Genomic DNA, 26,794 nt, shown 5'->3' on the forward strand with positions numbered 1-26,794 from the left:
TAATAAATATATAACTTTTTTTGTAAAACATTATCTTACTTTATGTTAAACACACAAATAGCACAAGTTTTGTTTAACTTGATAAGGAATGGGGTTTATTTTTGTGATGGCAACAAATATTCAAGAAACTGAAACTCTGTTATTACTTAGTTAGTTATTTACAGTATTCAGTAATCTGTTAACCTGATTTTACTAAGTTTGTCTCATATGGTAGTATAATCTTATTTAAGTATTTGTGTAAAAAAATTTAGTCTATGTTTTTTGAGACAATGCCACTTACTAATCCAAGCGTAATGAAGAATAAAAATGTTATCCCATGCTATTATCAAACAAACTAGAAAAAACTTGTACAATTAAAAAGCTCATGGTCATGCTGTTAAAGAAAAAATTACATATTCATGGCATGCAAAATGGGTCTTTGGATGTGCAAGTCTGACAATATCTTAAATATATATGCATCAAAGAGACAGAAGAAATTTGAATCTTCCACAGTATCCCATAATACAGTTATACAGTAATCATATGTGCCCACAACATATGCACATTGTAGAAAATGTATCACTGGCAATTTTTTTAAAAAATGTTAATTTTGTAAGTGCATCATTAAAAATGAGTATTGCATTATCTGTCTGTTCACTGGACTGCCTCAAAATGCTACCATCTATACTGCATGTTCTAATTTACAAAATAACCATATTTAGCTACTTGTATTTAGGAATGCATGAGATGTACAGTGATTCAATTAAATTTCATGTTAAACTCATTTTTCCAAATGCTGTCATAGCCATTTTACTTCTTCTTCTTTCGGCTTTTCCTGGTTAGGGGTTGCCACAGTGGATCATCTGTCCGCTCATGATTGGCAGTGGAATTTTACAGTGTCGAGTTGTCAGCCTGGCACCCAACCTTCCACAGAAGGCACACACATGCACACACTCACACTTAGGGCCAATTTAGAGCGTCCAATCCACCTACCTACAGCATGTCTTTGGTATGTGGGAGGAAACCGGTGCACCCGGAGGAAACCCACGCAACCATAGGGAAGACATGCAGACTCCGCACAGAAGGCACCCCAGCTGAGGATCAAACTGGAGAACCTCTTGCTGTGAGGTGGCAACACTAACTGCTGCACCACCATGGCCGCCTTTCATAGCCGTTTTACTAATACTATGAAATAATTTGAAATCTTCTGAAAGCTGAGCAAAAACATTAGCAATTTTCTGCTTTTCACACTGGAGAAGTATTGCCGAGAATAATAACAATAGCAAAACCATAAAGTTTCTGAATATTAAGTGCATCTTGCATCAGTTTATTAATTTTTCTTATCTTACCAACATGTCAGCATTATTCAGAAATGTAACAATGGCAGAAGTGCACTCCTTACATTTCTCACTCTGTTAATATTTAAAAAATGTGGCTTATAGTTTTCAGTCATATCTTAATAGCATTGTTGGACAGGACTCTAAATGTCATGTTAAGTATCATTATAGCTATTCAGTTGCAGAGAAAAAAGAAGTTATGTACTCACCATAACTTTCCATGTGAGTTGTCCATCTCGCCTTCATTCTTTATTTATGGGTTCGGAAATGACTCGGCCGCTTACCAAAGCTCGTGGTCTTCAACAAGCTCATGGCTCACTCCCTATCCCATGATGTTATAGGGCATTCCCCAGCTCTTGTTTGCTTGTATAACAATATATATATATATATATATATATATATATATATATATATATATATATATATATATACACATATATACATATACAATAATCCTCTATCACTTTATAATCTAAGAAGAGGGTCAGAGACAAACATATACCAATTAGAAACCTCTTGATCCTCCAGAAGCTAAAATGATGGGGGCAGGAGGGGAAAACGTAAGAATGAAGGCAAAATAAACAACTCATATGGAACATTATGGTGAGTACATAACTTCATGTGTAGTTGTCCTATCTCACCTTCATTCTTTACTTATGGGACAGCGTCTCTACCACCATCTTTCTTGGGTGGCTCACAGAAGAACATTCTTCAGAACAGTGGACCCAAAGGAGGCCCTGCCCCTGGAGGCCAAATCCACTTTGTAATGAGTGATAAAGGTATGAGGCGTTACCCCCATTGCTGCCATGCAAATGGTATCACTTGGTAATCTTGCATGGAAGGCAGAAGAGGTAGAGATAGTTCTTGTAGAATAAGCTCTTATTTTGACTGGAAGTTGTTTATTTAGTGACTGGTCGGTATATGAGATACAATCTGACAACCACCTGGATAGAGTGTTTTTTTTGCTACTGAAGCTCCTTTTTTGGAGTCTGAAAAAGACACAAACAACTGATCAGCTTTTCTAAAATCATTTGTTCTGTGTAAGTAGAAACATAACTATGTACATCAACTTGGTGTAACATGTATTCTGCCTTATTGCCATACTTCAGGAAAAAAAATGGTAAGTCTATAGATTGATTTAAGTTTGATTCTGAGCACACTTTTGGTAGAAAGGATGGGTTTGTGCAAAGTGAGACTCTGTCTGTATGAAAACAGCATATATGGGGGCTTGATGGATAATGCTTGTAATTCTGAAACCCTTCTAGCTGAAGTAATAGTCACAAAGAAGATTGTCTTCCAGATTAAGAATTTCGAATCAAAGGATGATGCAGGTTCAAAAGGGGGGGGATATCCAGGATAATATGAAATTTAGGTTCCATGGAGGTAGAGGTGGTTTAATGGGTGATCTTAACAGGTTAGTACCTCTCAGGAAAGCTTTACAAAGTCTGTGGGACATAATGTTGGGTCCTCCTTCTCCAAAGTGAAAATTAGAGATTGCTGCTAACTGTACTTGAATAGTAGCTGCAGCTGCTCCCTCATTAAACAGTTCAGCCAAAAATTCCAGTATTGAAGATATAGATGCAGAAAATGGGTCAATATGATATTTTATGGCCCAGAAGGAAAATCTTTTCCATTTGCTGAGATATAACCTTCTTGTAGAAGCTTTGTGAGAAGAAATCAAGATATGTTGCACTGAGGTAGAAAGGTTAGGTAGCCTGGCTATGTTTGTAATTGGAGCAGCCAAGCTGTAAACTTCAGGGTTTGAAGAGATGGATGGGGCATTCCCGATGAATGGGTCAGAAGATCCAGCACTGGGTCCAGAATCCAAGGCTCCTCCTGTAGATGAGGCCGCAAGAAGGGGAACCAAATTTGATAAGGCCAGTACAGGGCTATAAGTATTAAGGTCCTTCTCAATGTGCTGGCTTTCTGAAGAACTTTGGGTATCAATGGGAGGCAAGGAAAGGCATAGAGGAGACCCAGGGGCTAATCATGAACAAATGCATCCCTTGGGGATTCCCTCGGAGGGGTATTAGGGCAAGGTAGCTGCTGCATTTGGTGTTTATGGACATAGAAAAAAGATCACAGCAAGGCTGGCCCCATTTTTGTAAAATGATTTATCCTATGTCTTGTTTGAGGGGAGCACTCGTGAGGCATCAGTATTGCTCTGCTGAGTTTGTCCGCTATGACGTTGGATTTCCCGGGGATATGCGTTGCTATCAGAAAGTGTTGGGAGGAGGTTTCCCACTGTCATACTCTCAGGGCCTCTTGACAAAGGGGATAAGATTTAGTTCCTCCTTGTTTGTTTATGTACCATACTACTGACATATTGCCCGTCTGGATCGCAATTGTTCCCAGGAGAAGAGAGTCTTGGAATGCCTGCAACGCAAAAAGCACTACTCTCATCTCTAGGACATTCATGTGCAAGTGGACCTCGTGATCCTGCCAAGTGCCTTGGACTGTTCTTCCCTGAAAATGCTCCCCCCCACCATATCTGGGAAGCATCCATGGTCACTGTGGCGAGCGGTTGTGGAAGAACAAAAGGTCAATCTAAGGTTACCTGATCTGAGTGGAGCCACCAATGAAGGTCTCTTCTGCAAGACTCTGTCAATATGATGCGATGCAAGATCGGAAGCTCCTGTATAGACTATGAGTGAAGAGTAGCCATTGTAAAATTCTCATGTGCAGTCTCGCTAGGGGAATGACACTTATTGCTGCTGCCATGGTGCCCAATACTTTTAGAACTGTCCTTGCCTGGATATTTGTTTTGAAAAGAAGTTCTTGAAACTGTATCCACAGGGCTTGTACTCTGTCTGGTGGAAGCTTTACCATCATTGTTGTCATGTCTAAATCTGCGCCTATGAAAACAATATGTTGAGATGGCAATAAGGCAGATTTTTCTTAGTTTATTGTGATGCCTAGATGAGAACAGAATATCATAATGGTGTCTCTTGCTTTCATTAGTAGATGCTTGGTGCTGGTGATTAGGAGCCAGTCATCTAGATATGGAAACACTCGGAATCCTAAACATCTCAGGTGAGCTGTAACTACTGCCATACATTTGGTGAACACTCTGGGAGCTGTAGTGAGGCCAAAGGGTAGAGCTCAAAATTAGTAGTGACTGGCTCCCAGCCAAAAGCACAGATGACCCCTGGATGGCCTGTCCATTTTTATGTGGTAGTACGTATCCTGTAGATCTATAGAGCACATCCAATTGTCTTTTCCCAGAAAGGGAAGTATCAGCTGCAGTGTTACCATCCAGAACTTTGTCTTTTCTACAATTTGTTCGGTCTGCTGAGATCCAGTATGGGTCTCCAGTCCCATTTTCTTTGGAACTGAAAAGAACCTTGAGTAAGTTCCAGATCCTATCTGACCTGTGGGGACAGGTTGGATGACCCTTATTTTTCTAGCAACTTTTGTATTTCTAGGGTTGCTTGTTTCCTGTGACTGAGAGGAACATCCGGAATGTATTTTATGAATGGGGAGGGGAAAGGAAAAGGGTATGGAGTAACCTCTGGATATGATTCTTTGTACCCAGTTGTCCTTTGTTATTCTTAGTCAGGCATCTGGGTACAAAGATAGTCGACCCATGACTGCCTCCACAGAGGGACATTCATGCCTCTTTTCAGGAGCACTGAAAAGGCTTACCAAAGAAAGACTCTCTGTCGCCCTGGTTCTGTGGACCCAGTCTGCCATGTGGTCAGCATCTTCCATTATTGCTTCCCCCTCTGCCCCTGGGGGAAGGTTCACCACATTTTCTGGAAAGGATCTCTGGGATTTTTGAAACCACATTTATCCTCCCTTTTCACCTTTAGGATAAGGCCTAGGTGGTGTAGAAAAATGGACTCTGACGGTAGAGATATTCTTTCCTTCTTGCTCAAACCTGGTTACTGTCTCTTTCACTTTAGGCCTGAACAAGGATGAGCTGTCAAAGGGGGCATTAAGGATTCCACAAAGTTATACAGGCGCATCCAGGAATGTCTCCTGAGGGCAATTCCTGAACCCACTGACCTACTCGCTTCATCGGCTTTATAAGAGACGAGCCTCATGGATGAGTTAACTAGTGAATTTAAGGTGGACAGCTGGGAGGACACTTTGTCTGATACCGCAGCAGCTACTGAACCCTGGAGAGTGTCTCCACGCTCCTTCGGGAGATCTCTCTGTAGTCTGGTGAAATTAATAAGATAATTCAGGGACCTGAGAGTGAAGGTCGCTGAAGAAAACATGTGCTTCCCATATCTGTCCATTGTATGAGACTCTTTGTCGGAGGATGGACAGAAGTGGACATGTCAGACAACTCCTTTTTGGTGGCCGCCACCACCACCATAGCATCTATCGGGACACCTTTAGTAAGGAAGGTCATATCCTCAGGGGAAGTAAGAAATTTGTTTGGCTTCTGGGGAAGAGGCTCCACTGAATCTGGAGACTCCCACGCCTTTCAACAAACTAAATCCATAAGTTCATCAAAAGGCGGAGACACCCAAGTGGCTGAAGGGCAAGACCCAAAGGCCTTCAGGTAGACAGACTCCTTATCAGTAGGGTTGATGGGCTTTTAGCCACCTCTCTGTTTAAGGATTTCTAGTATGTCTGCAAAGGAGACATCCTCAGAGGGCAACCATGGGGACCCCTCTGACTCATTGAGGGCTGTGTCTGACGTGACCGACTTCTCTGGGTAGTCCAAATGCTTCCTCTTACATAATCTCTTGTGAGGGACCTCTTCAGAAGGGCATTCTGGAGAGATTTAAGAAGAGATGGGTTCACCCATTGGGAGACCCAGAGGCCTTGGGTCTCCACGTCTGTGTGGGATCAGTTGTGCCGAGACTGACATCAGTGCTTTCTGGAGAGGAATGACAGGAGCTGAGAGTGGAGCTGCTCATGGGGACAGCATTCTCATCATCACCTTAAAAGCCCTCTGCCCATGACCTGAGGAAGCCTCCAGCTCCGAAGAACCAGAAGGTCTCCCTGGAGCCATGGTGGTTGGCTACAAAGCTGATGTAGGAGCCGAGCTCACCCGTGCCGAGGCTCTGAGAGGTAAAGTCAGATCCAACAACTATCTGATCCAACTATCCCCCCAGACCTGACCAGAGAGCATCAGCTCCTAGACTTTTCAGGCTCAGACAGCACCGAGAGAGTTGGAGCAGAAGTTGGAGCCATAGAACCTGGGGCCGGTTTCGGCTCCAACAGTTCCACTACTACTAGGTCCATGCCTTCCAGCTCCAAGGCCCCGAGGTGGGTCAGAGGAGGAATTGAAAGTGAAGGGGTAGGTCTACTCGGCTCTGAAGATCACTGGGTCAGTTCCTTTAAGTAGCACTGCTCCAAGACAGCATACACATTCTGAATGGTTGTCCGTTATTGACATCTTTTGGGAACATTTTGCACATTTCTTGAAGTCAGAAGGCTTTGACTTTTTCACTTGTTTAGACATATCAATAAAACTACAGTAATAAACTACTTAACACCAAACACTAATACGATGTAAGTATATCTATAACTTTTTTTTTTAAACACAGCACACAGGAGGGGAGGAAAAACCCTCTAACTTAAATGGGCTAACACAAAAAACACTCTCTAAATTAAACGAGATGGTTGTTGAGAGAAAGGGCAAGTACTTATATATATATATATATATATATATATATATATATATATATTTATATATATAAATAATAGCAAAAAAAAAACACGGCAGAAATTTACAATAAGCTAAACTAACACTAAGAATGGCAATCATTTTTTATTTTTTATTTTACATTTCTTGACCGGGATAGTCTGATTGGATACATGTCCATTTTCAGCGGAGGCCCGGAGAGAAAAGCTCCAAAGTTAGTTACACAGGCAAACTTAACATAGTACAAATTAAACACCATTACAGACTCTGAAAGTTATGCAATCTCAGAAACTTAATATGAGTTACTTAAAACACAAATGAGTTATATTAAAAAATTGTATTGGTACACAAGTAAGACTAATTATTAAGTCAGGCTTGGAGCAAGGACATAACCACTGAGTCTTGAAATACTGCTTGAGAGCTTTTTTGAATTGAGATAGGGTAGTATCTAGGGTAATGTCAGCAGGCAGTGAGTTCCAAGTTTTGCCAACAGAGTTGGCGAACAGGGAGTCACAGGCTGAATTGTTGGATTTGATAGTTTGTACTACCAGTCTATTAGATGAGCAAAGTGGTCTGAGGTTGGAGTGGGGATAGATAATGTTTTTCAGTGCAGGTGTATTTTCAGTTTGATTAAGTACTTTATGAGCCACAGTGAGTTGGTTATACTGAATCTGCCTGGGTAGTTAAAGCCATCCGAGATTTTTTAGGTTTTTACAGTGATGTGTTCTGTAAGGCAGGCCAGTGGCAAATCTAGCTATGTTATTATAGCAGCTAGAAAGTTTTTTAAGTCCAGTTTTGTTTAAATTGGCAAGTAAAGATGAGACATAGAAGAGGGAAGAGAGTAGATGGGAGCAGGCAATGGCAGTCCTAGCAGGTGGGGTTAGGAATGGCTTTATGCTATATAGTGAGCCAAGTTTTTTATTAATGGTTTTGATAGTTTTGTTGACATGCACATCAAATTTAAGATTATCTACAATAACTCCTAGGAGTTTCATGTGGCCATCTGGGGAGATTATGGCACCATTATTAGACTTAATGGAGAGAGATAACACCAGGGATCTTTGGGTGGGGAAGAAAAGTAGGAGCATTGTTTTGTTGGGATTTAAAATCAGATAGAGATCAGTAAGCCAATTTTCAACCAAGTTAAAAGTACCCTGAGTAATTATCTGCAGTTCTGTTTGGGAGGTGGCAGTGCAGATCAATGTGGAGTCATCCGCATATTGAATGCAGTTAGCTTTTGGGATGGCAGTATGGAGGTCATTAATAAAAATGGAAAACAGAAGAGGTCCCATAATAGACCCCTGGGGGACACCTAGAGTGTTGGGTAGAAGGTTAGATAGTTTATTCTGCCATATGACGGCTTGTTGTTGATTGTCCAGATAGGATTGAAACCACTGGAGAGAGTGATTGCCTAGGGACATTGTTGTCAGGGTGTGGATGAGTAGATGGTGTTTAACCATATCAAAAGCCTTTGAGAGATCCAAAAAAAGAGCTGAGGATAATTTGTCATTGTTCTTGTTATAGTTTACGGCATTGGAGAATGTGAGGAGGGCTGTGGTGGTAGTATGATGAGGCCAGAAGCCATGCTGAGAGTTGGCCAATATGTTGTTCTGGATTAGATAGTTCAGAAGTTGTTTATGGATGCACTTTTCCATAATTTTTGCCAGAGGTGACAAGATGGCTATGGGTCTATAATTAGATAATTCAGTATAGCTACCACCTTTATGGAGGAGAATAACAAGATATTTTCCAGACAGAGGGAACTGTAGCTTCTGATATGGTCCGATTAATTAGACTGGAAATGGGGTATGCTATAGTATCCGCAGCTTTTTGCAAATATTCAGCTGGGAGAAGGTCAGCAGCTAGGGTAGTAGGTTTTAGTTTTTTGATTAGTGTACGAATGAAAAATGTAGAGACTGGTTGGAAGCTAAAGGATGGATGGGTACTGGGAATGGTATTCTGTAAATTAGAGGAGTTCAGGGGTAGCTGGCTAGCTAGGACTTGGATAGTATCGGTAAAGAAACTATTAAAGGTACTGGCAACATCCTCTGGTAGTTTATCAGTAGAGGCTGAGGGAGGTGGCGTGGTGGTTTGACCTGGGTGCAGTAGCTTATTAATACCTGCCCAGAACTTTTGAGGGTTATTTTGGTTTCCTTGCTGGAGATGGAAGTAGTAGTTTTGTTTATCTAGTAAAATGGATCTTTTTGTCTCATTCTTTATTTGCCGACATTTACTTTGATCTAGAGGGGCTTTTGTAGCACGCCATGGAGCCCATGACTTATTTCTGACTATGATTTTTGATTTGGTATCTTTAGGGAGCCATGGGGCAACTTTTGTTTTGGTCCTAGTGGAGCGAGCAGGAGCATGAGAGTCTAGGATGGTAAGGAAATTATTGTTAAAGTAAGCAACAGCTCCATCTAGGGGCAAGTGTTTTAGGGAAGACCAATTACATGATTTGAGTTCATCCTGAAACTTGATAGGATTAAAGCTCTTATTATTTCTTACTGTTCTATAGAAGGGCTGGTGGGAATTATAGGTTTTGTGTTTACAAATAAAGGTGAGAAAGTGATCGCTGAGGTCATCAGGAATGGTCCCTGATGTATACATTTGGGGGTGGCTGTTGATTAGTATGTAGTCTAGTATACTTTCTTTGTGATTAAGTTTGCCTATCCTGGTGGAGGTGGATATGACCTGCGTGAACCCATGCAGGTTTACATGGGTGGTATGAGATTGTGAGGAGTAGGTGTTCCAGTCAATGTTAATATCTCCAAGTACTATTGTTTCTTGTGGGTAGTTATTAGCTAACCAGTGGAGGATATCTTCTAGGGTATTGGTATTATTCCCTAGGAGAATGCACAAGCAGACAATATTTATACATTTGTTTATGTTAATTTGGAACTTGATAGAAAGTATTTTTGCTTTATTGACATAGGGTGGTTGCATTGGGTCTGTGGCAACATTTAGTGTGGACATGTAGAGTACGGCTACCTCACCTCCCTTCCTGGTAGTGCGGTCAAGTCTAAGTATATTATATTCGGGTGGTAAAGCTTCATTATCTGAGTTTGATGGTTTTAGCCAGGTTTTAGTTAGGCACACTATATCAGGGGAGTTTTCTTGTAGGAGAGCATGTAAGTTATGTACTTTATTATTTATGCTTCTAATATTTAGATGGCAGAACAGGAGGGAGTTGGGGGGCTTATTTATAGTTAGTGAATTGGTAGGGTTATTAGCATATGGGGTTGAGCTATCTAGAGTGGAAGGGCTAGGGTTTGGATGAATATCTTCATCCTTTGTAAGGTTATAGTTTAAGTTTACAATAAGCTTTAGGAACTTGTTTATGTCTTTGATAATACAATTAGGCAAATAGACAAATAAAATAATTAGGCAAATAACAGTAATAGCACACAGTAAGGAGTCAGGATAGGGGTGGACTATATGCCTTAAACTAAAATGATGGCCCCAGAAAATATGGAAAGTATCAGGCACAGTCTAAGCTGTGATCAAACTACCTAAAGTACTCGCACACAATTTTTGAAAATTACAATCCTAATGTTGTTGAGAAAAAAGAAGAAAAATCAAAACTTAGCCAGAGCCAGTTGAGGAATACTCAATCTTGTTTCAGCACCAAACGAGATCTGGGGAATGTCCTATAGCATCATGAGATAGGGAGTGAGCCATGAGCTGGTTGAAGATTTTGAGCTTTGGTAAGCGGCCGAGTTGGAACCGAGGATCAGTTCCGAACCCATAAGTAAAGAATGAAGGCGAGATAGGACAACTACACATCACAAGTTATATTATGTAGTCCACACAGGACTTCCAGCATAGGTTCATAGGTAGGTATTAGGCTATCGGCCCTAGGGCCTTTATAAGTCTAGCCATAAAGATTCCCTGGCTTTCGCCACACAAAAAATGATTTTCCTGTGCCCCTGTCGAGCAGAGCCACAGAAGTGATCCCCGGGGTGAATTTCCTATTTCCCATGCAATCGTCAAGATTTTTCTTAAAGAGGGCTAATGAGGTACTCTGCTTGACATGTATGGGTGGTCTGTTCCAGAGTATGGGGAGTCTCTGGGACAGGAACCTATCCCTCCAGCATGTTTTGTTTATTGTGGTGACAAGGTTTACGTCCCTGGAGCGTGTGGTTCAGAGGGATTGGGATTTATTTCAGTGTAGCATGTCCAACAGCTCTGGGTTTGACATGACTTTGTATGTTAGGCAGAGATTGCCTCTGAGTAGGCGATATGCGATGGTGTAGAGCTGGAGTTTTTTGAGATGGTCTGCATAGGGTATCTGTTTGAGGCTGATCATCCTCTTTGTGAGGTATTTCTGTAGCCTTTCCAGTTGTTGTAAATGTCTTGCGAGGTACATACCAAATGGGCCTGCATCTCCCTCCCCAAGGCTTCTGTCCCCTCATACCTTCATGGTACTTTTTTTAGACAAAGTCAAGTCTGCTATATCTGCCAACCTAGCAAGTACAAATTAGTTCTATAGCAATGTGGCACAGCTAATTCCTAGAAATCTAACAAAAAGATCCCCACCTTTCCTAACATTTGAAAATGCAGACAACTACATAGTCACAGAAACACACAAAAACATGGTTGCAAAATAGTGATAAAATTACTTCTGTACCTGATTTTGTTGCATACCACACCTTTAAGAACTCAAGATTAGGATAGCCCTGTGACTGTTTTAAGTACATAGGAACAATGCAAAGCAACTGATCATAAGGACCATAAAATGCCTAGACTTATACACCTTTAAGAAGACAAACCCCATAATCCTATCACCTCCAGCTAGGTGTTGACCTAAAATTCAGATATGTATTGGTGACTACAAGTATCTCCTCTGTTCATAATATGACCACCCATGTAATCCCTACCATAACACCCACCAACACACGGGGATTCCACAGCTAAAACAGATATGTTTACTATTGACTTTGCTAGCTCATGTACTGAACTGAAGCCTCTGTTCTCATTCATCACAAATTATAGTGCTTAGTGAAGTAACAAATTCCTTTGGTAGAATCCCACCGTAAAGAAATACTAAAAGAAAAAGAAGAAGAAGAAGAAAACAGTGAACTATAGCAGATCAAAACCTGCAAGGCTAAGTATGAGTTGATATTGCTAGCACCTTCAAAAATATGACAAAGCATCTCAGTCTCAGAAGATATTGTGAATATACAGACAAATTTAGATCAAACTTCTACCCTTTGCCCATTTATAGTTTACCTCCCATATCATCAAATCAACATCAATGCCTAGTATCAGCACAAAACAGTTTGGTAAGGGTAATAGTTATGCTATGTTGCCCAGCTCCTCCCAGCTGACCGAAGCACTAAGTGGAAATTTTTGACAAAATGTTTTATGTCTCAGTTCTGTGGATGCTTTTTATCTTCAAGCTTTCATTTGTTATCTTTCATTTCTATGACTGAAATAACTTTCCTTCTTTTCTTTTCATTAAACACACACACATACACACACACACACACACACACACACACACACACACACACACACACACACACACACACACAGTCAAACTTTCCTTTTGTGCTTACTAATATTGATCTTTTTACTCCTTTCTTTTCTTGATCATCCTGTTCATGGTTTTATGACTAATGTAAATAAATGTGCAAGTATTAATCTCTTATGAATTTGTTTTCATTATAATAATTTAATAAGAATTATTCTATTGTGCTTATTATCTTGCGGTTTAAACACTTAGCAAAATCGAATAAGTAAATATTTATTAATTCTACATTATCTTATAAAGGAAAACCCGAACAAGTTGATGACAAACTTGAGAAGCACTCACCCTCACTTTGTACGGTGTATTATTCCCAATGAGACAAAGACACCAGGTGAGCTTTCCAAAGTAATAAAAATGAAACGTTTTATGCAATAGAATTTGATACATCATTGTTAAAAGCTTCATGTTATTAATGCAGATGTATTTTTGCTCATAAGATGGTTCTACCACACTCTGCTTTGAAATATATAATTATCTGCATGTAGTTTTGTAGGACTGACTATTTTTCATGCTTTAAGTAGTCAGTGAGTCAAGACCACCTCCCAGATTCTGCAAACCCTGCACGGTATGTAGAATTAGTGCAGGATTTCCAGCAGGCAATATGTCTGCCATGCGATCCAGGAATAACCTGTAGGGGCGTGCACCAGTGGTCCTGCACTAGTCCTGCACGGACTTAGCCCCTGTATGCAAATTACCCCATTTGCAGGAGAAATCCATGCAAATGAGGTGAATTTGCAATCCAGGAAGCTGGAAACTGGCCGTGCAGGACTAGTGTAATCTGCAGAAATGTACTCCACCAGTAACGGAGTACATTTCTGCAAATAACAAAACGGAGCCATGACAGCTCCAAATAAAGGGTGGATATCATGTATAAAGCATGCCAATAGCCAACTGGCATGGAAAACACTTGAAAAAAAAATAAAAATCAATGCTTATTTTTTTTTTAGCTGATCTCAGCGGTTTAATTGTAGGGCAGTAGCACGCGAACGGGATCGGGGGGAAATAAGAAAAAAATAAAATAAGCATTCTAACCAAAACCACTATTCTGCCATTATACTCAATGGCAGGCAGAAGACACATAGCCAGTGAATAGTGGAGGCTAAGGGGGGAGGCTCAGTGTGGGACATGTAACTATGCATTAGCAGGCAATCCTATGCAAATGAGGGGAATGATAGTGAATCCCAGATTTCCCCCGCATGCTAGTCAGCTCCCAACAGTGTAAGAGCAGGTATAGCTTGGTGCAAGCTTAGGAGTTAGCTGACATCATAGGGGTGTGTGTCAGGCATACTGTAAGCGGATTGGAGCCCTGTGGCTCAGGTTTGCTCCTAGCTTAGCATAGCTAAGCAAGGGTGTGTGTCTGAGGCTGCCTAGCACTCTTTACATTGCCTAAGCGGGTGTGCGCACCGCGCACTGGGTTTTAAAGGGAAAAAAAAAGTAAACCAGGAAATAGCAGCTCTGTGCACATTTGAGCACTGTGTTTGCGTGGCATGCCCCCGGGGTTAAACAGGAAGGCAATGGGAAGGGAAAACAGCAGTAGAAAGATAATCAAGGAGAACTAGCATAGCTGGCAGGTGAAATGTATCAGAATCAGCCAATTACACAGGCAGCAGACCAGCCCAGCCCAAAACACTACTATAAACTATGCAGACACCTTTCCCTCTAGTTTTGCCCATACTCTACACCACCGGTGTATACAAGCAGGGAACTTTTAACAAACAAAACAACAAAATGATAGGGGCTGCAGCAGGTATCATACAACAACATGTGGAAGAGGCAGAAGGTGGTGAGGATGGGAATGCTGTCGACCAACCCACAGTGAGGAGACGGGGAAGAGTGTACAGACCCAGGGTAACCTACCAGGGGCTACATGAGCTGGAGATAGTGAAGCACTATACGGTGGACAGGGACCTCCTACAGCAAATTGTTGAACTGTGCCAGCCACGATGACACACCAAACAAACAGAGGGGAACCCATCCCAGAGGATACCAAGGTATGTGTAGGCCTAGAAATACTAGCCACAGGTACCTCCCAAAGCCAAACTGGGGATATCATGGGGATCTCACAGACATCAGCATCCAGAGTATTCCACCAGTTCCTGGATGTCATGTGAGCACATGCCGGTGAGCACATATATTTCCTCAACACCTGTGAGGCGTTGGCCAGCAATATGTGTCTCTTCCACCAAACAGCAGAATACCCTGAGGTAGTGGGTGTTATAGACTGCATGCACATATGCATCAAAGCACCACCTGGTGATTGGAGTAGGGTCTACATCAACCACAAGGGCTTCCCCTCCATCAACTGCCAGGTCGTGTGTGATGCCCAGGGCATTATAATGAATGTGTGTGATGGCTGCCCTGGAAGCTATCATGCTTCCCACATCTGGCATCTGATGCAGCTGTACCAGAGATTTGCCAATGGGGACATCCCTTACGGTCACCTAGTGGGGGATGCTGGTTACGCACTGGAGCCGTGGCTGATGACACCCATCAGAAATGCACACACACCTGAACAAGAACGCCATAACGAGGCTCACGCACAGACCAGACTTATAATAGAGCATGTGTTTGGGATGCTCAAGTCATGGTTCCGGTGCCTGGACACATCAGGTGGAGCCTTGCAGTACTCACCAGCTACATGTACTCAAATTGTCATCGTATGTGCCATGCTACACAATATGATCCTGTGGAAACACCTGCAGCAGGAACAACACAGGGCAGGGTCACACAGCCCCCCACCAATGCCAAGGCCTGCACAGGCACAGAGTGACTCAGAGGAGGAACAACCTGAGCCTGCCCCAGTAGGCAGATGGAGGCATGCCCAGTATGCCCTGGCCTTGGCAAGGAGGCAATACATAGCACATACACTGACACAGTAGGGACCCAGGGAATAACACCTCTCTCTGACTCGCACATACAGTAAAAGGGATGCCAAACATAACACTACCTGTGCTCAACTATGTGTTGTACTATGTGCATCCGACATAGGCAGCCCTGCAGCACCACCCTCAATACTGGCGCACCCACAAGGTAAGTCACTCAACCTACCAATTGCCAAATGGAGTAGAATGTGTTGTTACCTGTATCTATAGTATGGATATAAGCATGCAATGGAATTGGGTGGCTGAATGGTATGCCAGCAGATAGTAGACACCTATAGTGGCACCATTAGATCTGTAACAAATACTGGTGTCACCATAGTAGCCAGTACTACACAGGGCGACAGAACCCACTGCAGGAAATGTGCTGGGGCACATGTGTGTCCATATGACTCACACATGCCAGTCAGGGAGGTTCACATACCCAACAATAGTCTCAGCCAGCAGGACAGGTGTAGACAAACACAAACAAAGGCTGTGTTATGGCCTGTGAATTATGCCTATGGGTAAACCCCCCCAGGCCTACATAGACAGACTAAAGCAGGTCAGGCAGTGGGATGTTAGTTCTGAAGGGTAGGAAGTCAGAAACTAATATGTAGGTCAATCAAACCTAAGACCTGTAGTACACTGATATGCCTCGAGTCAGCATGATAGGTTAGAATACAAAATAGAATGGAGTACCTGACATAACAGTACACTCATAGCAAATGTGTACAAGTGTCAGGTGTGCCTTCCCATCCTATGTAGAAATGTAGAAACAGTCAGGTGTGCCCCCCCCAATCCTGTGTAGAAATGTAGTAACAGTCAGGTGTGCCCCCCAATCCTGTGTAGAAATCTAGAAACAGTCAGGTGTGCCCCCCCAATCCCGTGAAGAAATGTAGAAATAGTCAGGTGTGCCCCCCCAATCCTGTGTAGAAATGAAGAAACAGTCGGGTGTGTCCCCTATGAAGAAATGTAGTAAGAGTCAGGTATGCCCCCCACTCCTATGTAGACATGTAGAAACAGTCAGGTGTGCCCCTTCCCCCAATCCAGCATAGAAATGTAGCAACAGTCAGGTGTGCCCCCTCCCAACCACTGTGTAGAAATGTAGAAACAGACAGGTGTGTCCCATCCCCCAATCCTGTGTAGACATGTAGTAACAGTTAGCTGTGCCCCCTCCCCCAATCCTGTGTAGGAATGTAGAAATAGTCAGGTGTGCTCCCCCCAACCTAAGCTAGACATGTAGTAACAGTCAGGTGTGCCCCCACAATCCTTTTTAGAAATGTAGAAACAGATGTGCCCCCTATGAAGAAATGTAGAAACAGTCAGGTGTCCCCCCCCCCACAATCCTATGAAGAAATGTAGCCACAGTCAGGTGTGCCCCCCACTCCTATGTAGACATGTAGAAACAGTCAGGTGTGCCCCTTCCCCAATCCAGTGTAGAATGTAGAAACAGTCAGGTGTGCTCCCCCCAATCCAACCTAGACATGCAGTAACAGGCAGGAGTGCCCCCCAAACCTATTTAGAAATGTAGTAATGGTCTGGTGTGCCCCCCCCAATCCAATGTACACACGTCGGTAACAGTCAGGTGTGCCCCCCCCACAACTCTATGTAGAAATGTATTAACATGTATGTGTAGGTATAATACCAGTGGAGCAGAGATGCCCAGAGGTGGCCAAGGTAGCAGGATATGTTGTAGTATTTGCACAATATGCAGGTATGTGTGTGTTAGGTTGATGTGTGTTTCATACTGTGTGAGAGTGGTCAGTATGCATGCATGGTGAGGTAAGACCTGATGGCCATGGCCACTACTGCTGATGACAGGGACAAGCTCTCACAACTGCAGTGTCAAAGACAATTCCTACCAGTATAACACATGCTAGCAGTAAACCACTGTAAATATATGTTGGTAATATGTGTCACCATCTGAAAGACTGACATGGCATGGCTGTTGGGCTAGATATACAAACAGTACACAAGGGAAAGTACCCCAGACATAGAGTAAATATTGTATCACTGTGAAATGGAGACACCCTTGGAATTGTACATACAGGTATGCATCACATTATCTGGTCCTGTAGTAGGGGATACCGGTGTTGTCTGCCCGAACACTTGCAGATCACAAAGTAGGTAGGACTGATGTATTAAGAAAACAGCTGATATACCTGCACATGCCAGCATAACTGAAATGCCCCATGCATATCTGTGTGTCAGATGCAAGTAGTGCCTATAGCACACATGCACTCATCTCATGCAAACACCACCCACAGGTAACTCTCTGGTCATATCCCTACTGTGGGGAATGGGTACAAAATGACCCCATCTGTATATGGCAATAGAGAAAGAATGCAGCATGCAGTGCAGGTGTCCTATGCAGGTGTGTCCCTAGCCATAGGTAGCACCTTGCCAGCATCCACACCACCTGATCAAGACTGATAGAAGGTATTGGCATGAACACCTATCACACCTACCCTGTCACCACAGGGGAATATACTGTATGGCAGTCTGACACTGTAGGACAGAATGCAACGGCCTACCACATCTGGCCCGCAGCAACACCTAATGGCCTACAGCCCTCTGCCAAAGTCCTGTGTCTCACATATACTACCAATGCATGTTATGTCACATACACCCAAATAACAACATAACACACTCAACATAAGCCATATGCAAGGCCATGTGGACAAACCACAGTAACATGTCCACCATGTCCCACTGCATGAACTGTGGACCAACACTAACACACAGCTGTGATGGGGTGATAACCTTAAGGAAAGTATCAGAGAATGTATGCATAATGCATGGAAGAGGATAGAATAACAGAGGGAGGGTGGGAGCATGGGCAGCTTGGAATGTACAAGGTCTGACACAAAGCTGTGTGCACACACTATCCCTGGCTGCAAACACATAAATGGGTGGCTACATACCTGCCCATATACCACAATAGGGGTAAGTTCCTGACTCATGGCCCCTGCCTCTGGGTAACCTGTGTGAATCTGAACAGCTGTGAGCTACTGCCACAGCAAGATAAAGCCATACTGTCATGTTGATGGATGTACAAATATGGGATCCTCTGCCAGCACTGTACCAAGGTCCTGAACCGGATACACAGACCAAGCAACAAGTGTCTGTAGCTCTCCCTCCAGAAAGGCATAACTTACCATGAATATGTAGGTGTCTGCCCACAATACCGGACACAGCTGCAGTCACCCATGTCCCCCAAGACATCACTGTGAGCAAGAATGTCCACCTGACAGTACATGAGGACAGTAAACATCACAGTGTATAACAGTACACATGTTTGAATATCTCTGCTAACAGCAGTACAATGCAGCTGAAGCAGCAGAGACACAATCACCTATAGTACACACTATCCCCTGCACATTTTGTCCCCATATTGCCAAATGATCGACAGATACCTTTCAGAAACAGTTTGCTACCTGTAGATGAACAACACAAAGGACTGCACTGGAGTACAAAATACCTGGAATCAATCCACACATTCAGTACAGAAGGGCATAGTGGGCATGCTCACACACTTAGAGAAATGAAGAGAAATAAAGGCAATGTCAGACAACAACATACTGAAAGGTCATACTAGGCATGCTCACACACTTAAACAAATGAATCCCATGTCTGCAAACAACAGTGGACCATACATATCTGGCAGTTGCAGATGTTAGTGCATACACTCTTCAGTATGCACCAGTCATGTTTTGCACACAGTGGATAGGAATATAGACATATATCCAAGGACAACACACTACGATAAGCCAAAAGTAGACATACATTGATGTGTGGAAAAGAGTGACTGTGACAAGGAGTCAACCATTATGAGGTCTGTCCCACCCAGCACTCAGCCAAATGGCTACAACCACATGAGGTGTAAATGTCACTCACTGTAGACATTAGCCACCGGTATCCATCAGCATTACAGACTATGTGGTGCAAGTGCTAGCTGTGCAACATGACTGTACAAGGAAGTAGTCATCTAGCAGCTGTATACGCATACCTGTGGAATATAACCCTGTGTGTGCCCGCATGTGTTGTGTCAACCTCTAGATGAATGGGTTATGGCCCATGCACACACACTGCCCTCCCCATAGCCCTACTATGACAAGCCTGCTGAGGTCATCCACTTTGAAATACACCTTTGGGAAAGGTGCAGAGCAGTAATCTCCATGGTGCATCCTATAAGTGTGTACTGCTGCAGTGTGATAAACTAGCTAGGTAGGAGTTCTAATCCCAGACATGACAAGTGTGTGTGTGTGTGTGTGTGTGTGTGTGTGTGTGTGTGTGTGTGTGTGTGTGTGTGTGTGTGTGTGTGTGTGTGTGTGTGTCTGTGTCTGTGTGTCCTGTCTGTGTAGAGAGCGATGCTTTTTAGGCTAGTCACACTCACTATAATTCAAATGCCCTACTTTGGCAAGGCTGCTGATGTCATTCACTGTGAACTACACCTTTGGGAAAGGTGTAGCCCAGTAATCTCTGTGGCGCATCCCATAACTGTGTACTGCTGTAGTGTGATAAACTAGTTAGGTAGGAGTTCTAATCCCAGACATAGCAAATGTGTCTGCATGTGTGTGTGTGTGTGTGTGTGTGTGTGTGTGTGTGTGTGTGTGTGTGTGTGTGTTCCTGTCTGTGTAGAGAGCAATGCTTTTTAGGCTAGTCATACTCACTATAATTCAAATGCCCTACTTTGGCAAGCCTGCTGATGTCATTCACTGTGAAATTTGGGATGTACCTTAGAAGACACCTGCAACAGCTGGAAAGACCACAGAAGTACCTCACCAAGAAGATGACTGGCCTCAAACAGATGCCCTATACAGCTCTACTGAAGAAACTCTAGCTGTACTCGGTTGCATACCACCTACTCGGAGGTGCTCTCTGCCTGACATACAAGGCCATGTCCAACCCAGAATTGATGGACATGCTCCACCTAAAAAAAACATATCCCCTCGTGCCACACGGTCTAGAGATCTAAACCTCACCACAACAATAAATAGGATGTGCTGGAGGGATAGATTCCTGTCCCAGAGACTTCCCATGCTTTGGAACAAGATTCCAATCTACATTAGGCAGAGCTCCTTGCTAACACTCTTCAAGAGAAACCTTGATGAGTGGATGGGAAACAGAAAGTTTACCCCGGGGATCACTTCAGTGGCTCTGCTGGACAGAGGCACAGGGAACTAATCTAAAGGGGAGGTGAAAACCAAAACATTCTGGCTAGGCTTATAAATGCCTTTGTGCAGATAGCTTAGTACCTACCTATGAACCTAAATACACCTTTGGGAAAGTTGTAGTCTAGTAATCTCTGTGGGGCATCCCATAACTGCATACTGCTGTAGTGTGATAAACTAGCTAGGTAGGAGTTCCAATCCCAGACATAGCAACTGTGTGTGGGGGGGGGTGTTCCTGTCTGCATAGAGAGCAATGCTTTCTACGCTAGTCACACTCACTACAGTTCAAATGCCCTACTTTGGCAAGGCTGCTGATGTTATTCACTGTGAAATACACCTTTGGAAAAGGTGTAGCCCAGTAATCCCATGGCGTGTCCTAAAACTGCATACTGTTATAGTGTGATAAACTAGTTAGGTAGGAGTTCTAATCCCAGACATGGCAAGTGTGTGTGTGTGTGTGTGTGTGTGTGTGTGTGTGTGTGTGTGTGTGTGTGTGTGTGTGTGTGTGTGTGTTTGTCTCTGTCTGCGTAGAGAGCAATGCTTTTTTAGGCTAGTCATACTCACTACAATTCAAATGCCCTACTTTGGCAAGGCTGCTGATGTCATTCACTGTGAAATACACCTTTGGGGAAGGAGTACTCCAGGAATCCCCGTGGCGCATCCTATAACAGCATATTGCTGTAGTGTGATATAGGATTCTGGAAGGGGTTCTATCCCCACACATGGCAGTTGTGGATGTTTTTGTGTGTGTTTCTATGTCTGTGTAGGGAGCAATGCTTTTTAGGCTAGTCACACACACTACAATTCAAATGTCTACTTTGGCAATGCTGCTGATGTGATTCACTGTAAAATACACCTTTGGGGAAGGAGTACTCCAGTAATCCCAGTGGCATGTCCTATAACAGTGTAATGTTGTAGTGTGATATAGAATTCTGGTAGGGGTTCTATCCCCATACATGGCAGTTGTGGATGTTTTTGTGTGTGTTTGTATGTCTGTGTAGGGAGCAATTCTTTTTAGGCTAGTCACACTCACTACAATTCAAATGCCCGACTTTGGCAATCCTGCTGATGTCAATCACTGTGAAATACACCTTTGGGTAGGAGTATACCAGTAATCTCCATAGCGCATCCTATAACAGCGTAATGCTGTAGTGTGATATAGAACTCTGGTAGGGGTTCTATTCCCACACATGGCAGTTGTGGATGTTGTGTGTGTTTCTATGTCTGTGTAGGGAGCAATTCTTTTTAGGTTAGTCACACAAACTACAATTCAAATGCCCTACTTTGGCAATCCTGCTGATGTCATTCACTGTGAAATATTTGGGGAAGGAGCACTCCAGTAATCTCCATGGTGCATCCTATAACTGTGTAGTGCTGTAGTGTAATAAACTAGTTAGGTAGTTCTAATCCCAGACATGGCAGGTGTGTGTGTGTGTGTGTGTGTGTGTGTGTGTGTGTGTGTGTGTGTGTGTGTGTGTGTGTGTGTGTGTGTGTGTGTGTCTGTGTTTGTCATTCATATCCTGTGTGGAGGTGGCTGTGAGTGTGTAACAACTGGACTCAATGTGGAGCGGGTTTTGCAAATTTCTTATATGGTGGCCATAGTATATGTCACAATTTCCACCATACAGAGATATCAAATGTGAAATAGCTGAGAGGCTGGGGTGCAAATCCATACCGCTACATGTGACATCAAGGCCAGGTGAACAAAGTTAGCAACCTTTGTATTACCCAGAGAACACTCTCAACCCATGTCTCATACACACACACACACACACACACACACACACACACACTTGCCTAGGCAACAGCCACTATGTTGGTAGTACCCTGCATACTGCCCACTGATAATGAATATGGTGTGATTGCAGTGGGCTACAGAGGGCATGGCACCCTGTCCATCAGTCCAATAGGCACATACATGCAGACAGTGCACCTTCCCTATGTTCCCCACTGGACACCTGCAACACCTGTGGTGCCAGAAAATGTGACAACAAAAGACATACCATGCCTGAAACACATGCCCTGTATGGACAGATGCTACTAACACCAGGGAATACCTGTATCGTGCTATCAATGTAGGTGCAGGGTCAACCTGCTGTCCATTAACAGTTCCTGCCACATGAGGCCAGGACTGGCACATCTGATAACAATCTGTGTACACAACATGGGCCAGACACCCCAGGTACAGTTCCACATGTCACTGTACATGCATGTTCATAGGTTCATAGGTTCATAAGTTCATACTAGGCTATCTGCCCTGAGGCAATTATAAGCCTAGCCCGATTCTGTATGGCTTACACCACCCCTTGATTTGAGTATGCTGTGCCCTTTTTAAGGTTTAGTTTACTGTGCCTCTGTCTAATAGTGACACGGGAGTAATCCCTGGGACAAACCTACAATCCCCCATCCACCTATCAAGATTCTTCTTGAAGAGATTCAGTGAGGTGCTCTGCCTCACATGAACTGGAATTCTATTCCAGAGCGAAGGAAGCCTCTGGGTTATGAACCTGTCCCTCCAGCAAGTTTTATTTATTTCTGTGCTGAGGTTCAAGTCCCTCGAGCGTGTGGCTCTAAGGGATTTAGATTTACTGAGGTGGAGCATGTCCATTAATTCTGGATTTGACATAGCTTTGTATGTGGGACATGTGCACATCCCAGACACCATCCATATCATGGACTACAGAACACATACATGGCAAGCAATGCACAGCAATGGCCACACACAATAGTTACCCAGGTGACTGGATGGTGAATACAATACCCACCCGTGTGGGCAAATCCAGACACTACACTCCTGAGCCACACTGCAGACCATTGTCATCTGGCCTAATGCCTAAGGTCTACCCATCACCTAGCCTTGTATAGCTGTCTGGTACAGTCAACCACTACACACCCGTGAAGCAATGCACCCATGCATGTCAGTACTGGCACCCTGTGTCAGCGTTTGTGGTGTATGATGCCTATGGCCACATCCCCAATCACTACAACCCCCACTGGCATACTGAAGTATGCTGTCTGATGTCAGGCACCTCCACATACGCTTTGCCCATATAACCTCCATATAACCCCTGTGGTGCATGTGATACCTGCACAGTACTGTGTTGTGTCAATCTAACTAGTGATGAGTTGTATTCCTGACCCTGCCAAGTGTGTCAATGTGTGTGGGTCCCTGAGAGAGTGCGGTTGTGTTGACGCCGACACCTGTTCATGCGGACAGGCATGTGTACTACACCTACCATATAGCTACTATATCACTGTTGGAGATGTCACTCACCATCACATATATGTTTGGAGGGCCCCTCAACATATAACCTATGTGGTGCATCCAATAACTGCATAGACATGTGACAGCAATACATAGTCAGTCAGGGGTTTGATATCCTGTACTGGTAGGTGTGTGACACAAACATGCTTAAGTTTTACTCTCCCACCCCTCCTTGACTTACATTTGCCTCTGTCTGTCTCACTCACTCCCTCTCTGGTGGATGTGGAGACTTACACCTGCTTTGCTTAGGCAGCAGCATGTGTATTGTAAGTGATGCTCATGATCAGCTGATGGCCTCTGCACAAATTGCAGCCCCCTCTAGCTGATTGCATGTGGAACAGTTGTGGTAACATTCCCATAGCCAATTGCATGGAAACACACTCCAATATTTAGGAATATCATGTTGGTGTTGGGTTGTTTCATTCACTGTGAGTGGAACTAGATTTGTTGTTTGGCAAACAGCATCACAGATGGATTGAGGATTTACCTGTAACAACATACACTATGGCAACAGGCCAACACACAGGAGGGGGATGTGTCTGACTTGACTACAGACTGTAAGTGCTACTATACTGCATTTGGAGAAATGTTATTTTCACAGGGTATGTGTGGATATGGCTGTCCTACATGTATTAATGCCTTTCATGTCAGTGCTATGTTTATGAGGAAACCCCCATCTGTAGGCTCATCTGCAGACTGGGCAGTGTTTGGTGCCTTTTGTTTCTTGTGTTACCCACAGAGCACCTATCTGTGAACTGCAGAAGGTAGTGTGAGGATTGCAGTCAGTAGATGGTGACAGCCATGAGAGTAACTGACTTCATATCCCTCATAGGACATATGCTGCAACAAACCCTGTTACAACCGTAAATGTGTGAGGTTATCACAGCAACATGTCAATACTGGCCCTGTGTTTGTGCCTCCTGCCACAACTCTGTCAAGCTTTGTACATATGGCATGCAGTAAGAGGTGTATATGCTCTGTACACCATATTTATTGACATCATATCTGATAACAAGCCAGTGAGATATCTGACTGCTACACATTTTATGTATAGTAGGGGTTATATTTGAGGACATAACCTGGGCATTTTGTGGTTGTGTGTACAGACCTCAGGGTCTGTGTATGGTGATTGTCAACAGTGTGTGTATTGTGAATATGTACCTTGGCCTGTGTACAGACTGTGGTAGATGTCATTGTTCTTGGTCCTGTTCTATCTCATGTTACATGCTGCTCCACTGTATGCTACCCTATCAGCTTACATGTCTGTGGGCCAAACACACACATGTCCCATACCACAGACAGGCATCAGACCACACTGTGTAGCAGCCCAGTATATGTAGGGTTAGTGTGTGAGTGGCATATATGAGGATGGTGTTGATCAGATAGTCCATATACTATAATATTACACTAGCTTACTATACGTGGCTGTGTTCACATTGGTTATGGTTATGTACTTTCACACAGGTGTCTGTTACTCTGTGCTGTGGCATGCCTGTAGAGCCTGCTATATATGCAAGTACATGTGTATTCCGTCATAAGAAATGTAGGCCAGTGTTGAGGCAGTCAGCTTGTAGCCTGCACAAAGCTTTGTTGCATGCCTAGCAGCATAGCGTACTTAACCAGTGAGATGTTATTTCCAGATACTTGCCAGATGTACTGCTGCCAGGCCACCATAACAGTCATGTATGTCAAACAAAGCAGTGGGATGCTGTACAGATGTATGCCACTAACTAGTGGGTAGTATGTGGCCATGGCACCTCTATACCAGCAGTTATTATGTGTCAGGATAGACAGGGGTGTGTGAATGCATAACCTATGGGGGCAAATGTATACTAGTATTTACGTGATATACCCATCTACATGGCTGTTAATATCCACACTGTCAGCCTTGGTCCACATGTCTTGCACTAAGGGGTTCTGTGTATACCTCTGGACTGACCAGAGTGTGTCAGACTGTCCACATATATTGGCCATATCTCCACTGTAGTCCACAGGAGCATTACTGTGCTAGCAGTGGCACTGTACTATGATGTCCTTAGGATGTCTGTCAGTAGCCAGTGGCGCACATGTTAAAAGCAGATGTGACCTCCCACACACACCATGTCTGTGAAGACAATCCCTATTATAGAAGCAATAGTCTACAACTATACCTGCAATACATACCTGATATCCCCTTGCACTAAGAGGTTGTGACTATTGGGGCTCAGGTAGGGCTCCACTCCATGTTCAGAACATACGGTGAACATATATGTATATATAATTATCCATATATCTATATATATATATATATATATCAACATACATAGATGGATATGTATGTGTACATGTATATATATATATATATATGTATATATATATATATATATATATATATATATATATATATATATATATATATATATCTATAAACCCTCAAATATATACATATACAGAGCAATATATGTCTACACATATACAGATAGAGATACATATGCACATATACATATGGATATCTACATATATATTGACAGTAATAGATATATCAGAATAGATATGTATGCACATATAGTTATAGATATCTACATATATACCCACATAAATAGGTATATCTGTATGGGTCTACTTTAAAACACCGACACACAAAACACTGACGACAAGAACACTGAGTCCGGTACAGATATCTGTACATATGAAGAGATGTACACATGGCCATATACATGTTGCACTATACAGATGTGTATACAGACATATGTATGAGTATACATGTGTATGTACATGTAGACATATATCAACCTATTATATGTATATATCCATATTTCTATCATGTGTAAACCTCACGGTTGTGTATACCCTCCCAGATGTATCTGACCATATGTATCTGCTATGTGTACATTATGATAAAACAACATATGTGATGCAACAGTCATATTAATAACACGTACTACACAATTGTGGAAGTAAAGGCAATTGTTCAATACTACTCAATATGTGTACTGACAGCTATACTGGTAAAACAACAGCTATCTTCACAGTGGTGATGCCGTAGTGGTTAAGTGTTGTGACA

At 43.0% G+C, this 26,794-nt stretch overlaps 1 pseudogene; it reads left to right on the forward strand.

The window, feature by feature from the left end:
- LOC122788700 overlaps positions 1-26,794 on the forward strand; it is a 95,874-nt pseudogene that overhangs the window by 29,080 nt on the left and 40,000 nt on the right.

The sequence above is a fragment of the Protopterus annectens genome, chromosome 14.part0 (genome assembly GCF_019279795.1).
Source record: "Protopterus annectens isolate FY-2018-M chromosome 14.part0, PAN1.0, whole genome shotgun sequence".
NCBI lineage: Eukaryota > Metazoa > Chordata > Ceratodontiformes > Protopteridae > Protopterus > Protopterus annectens.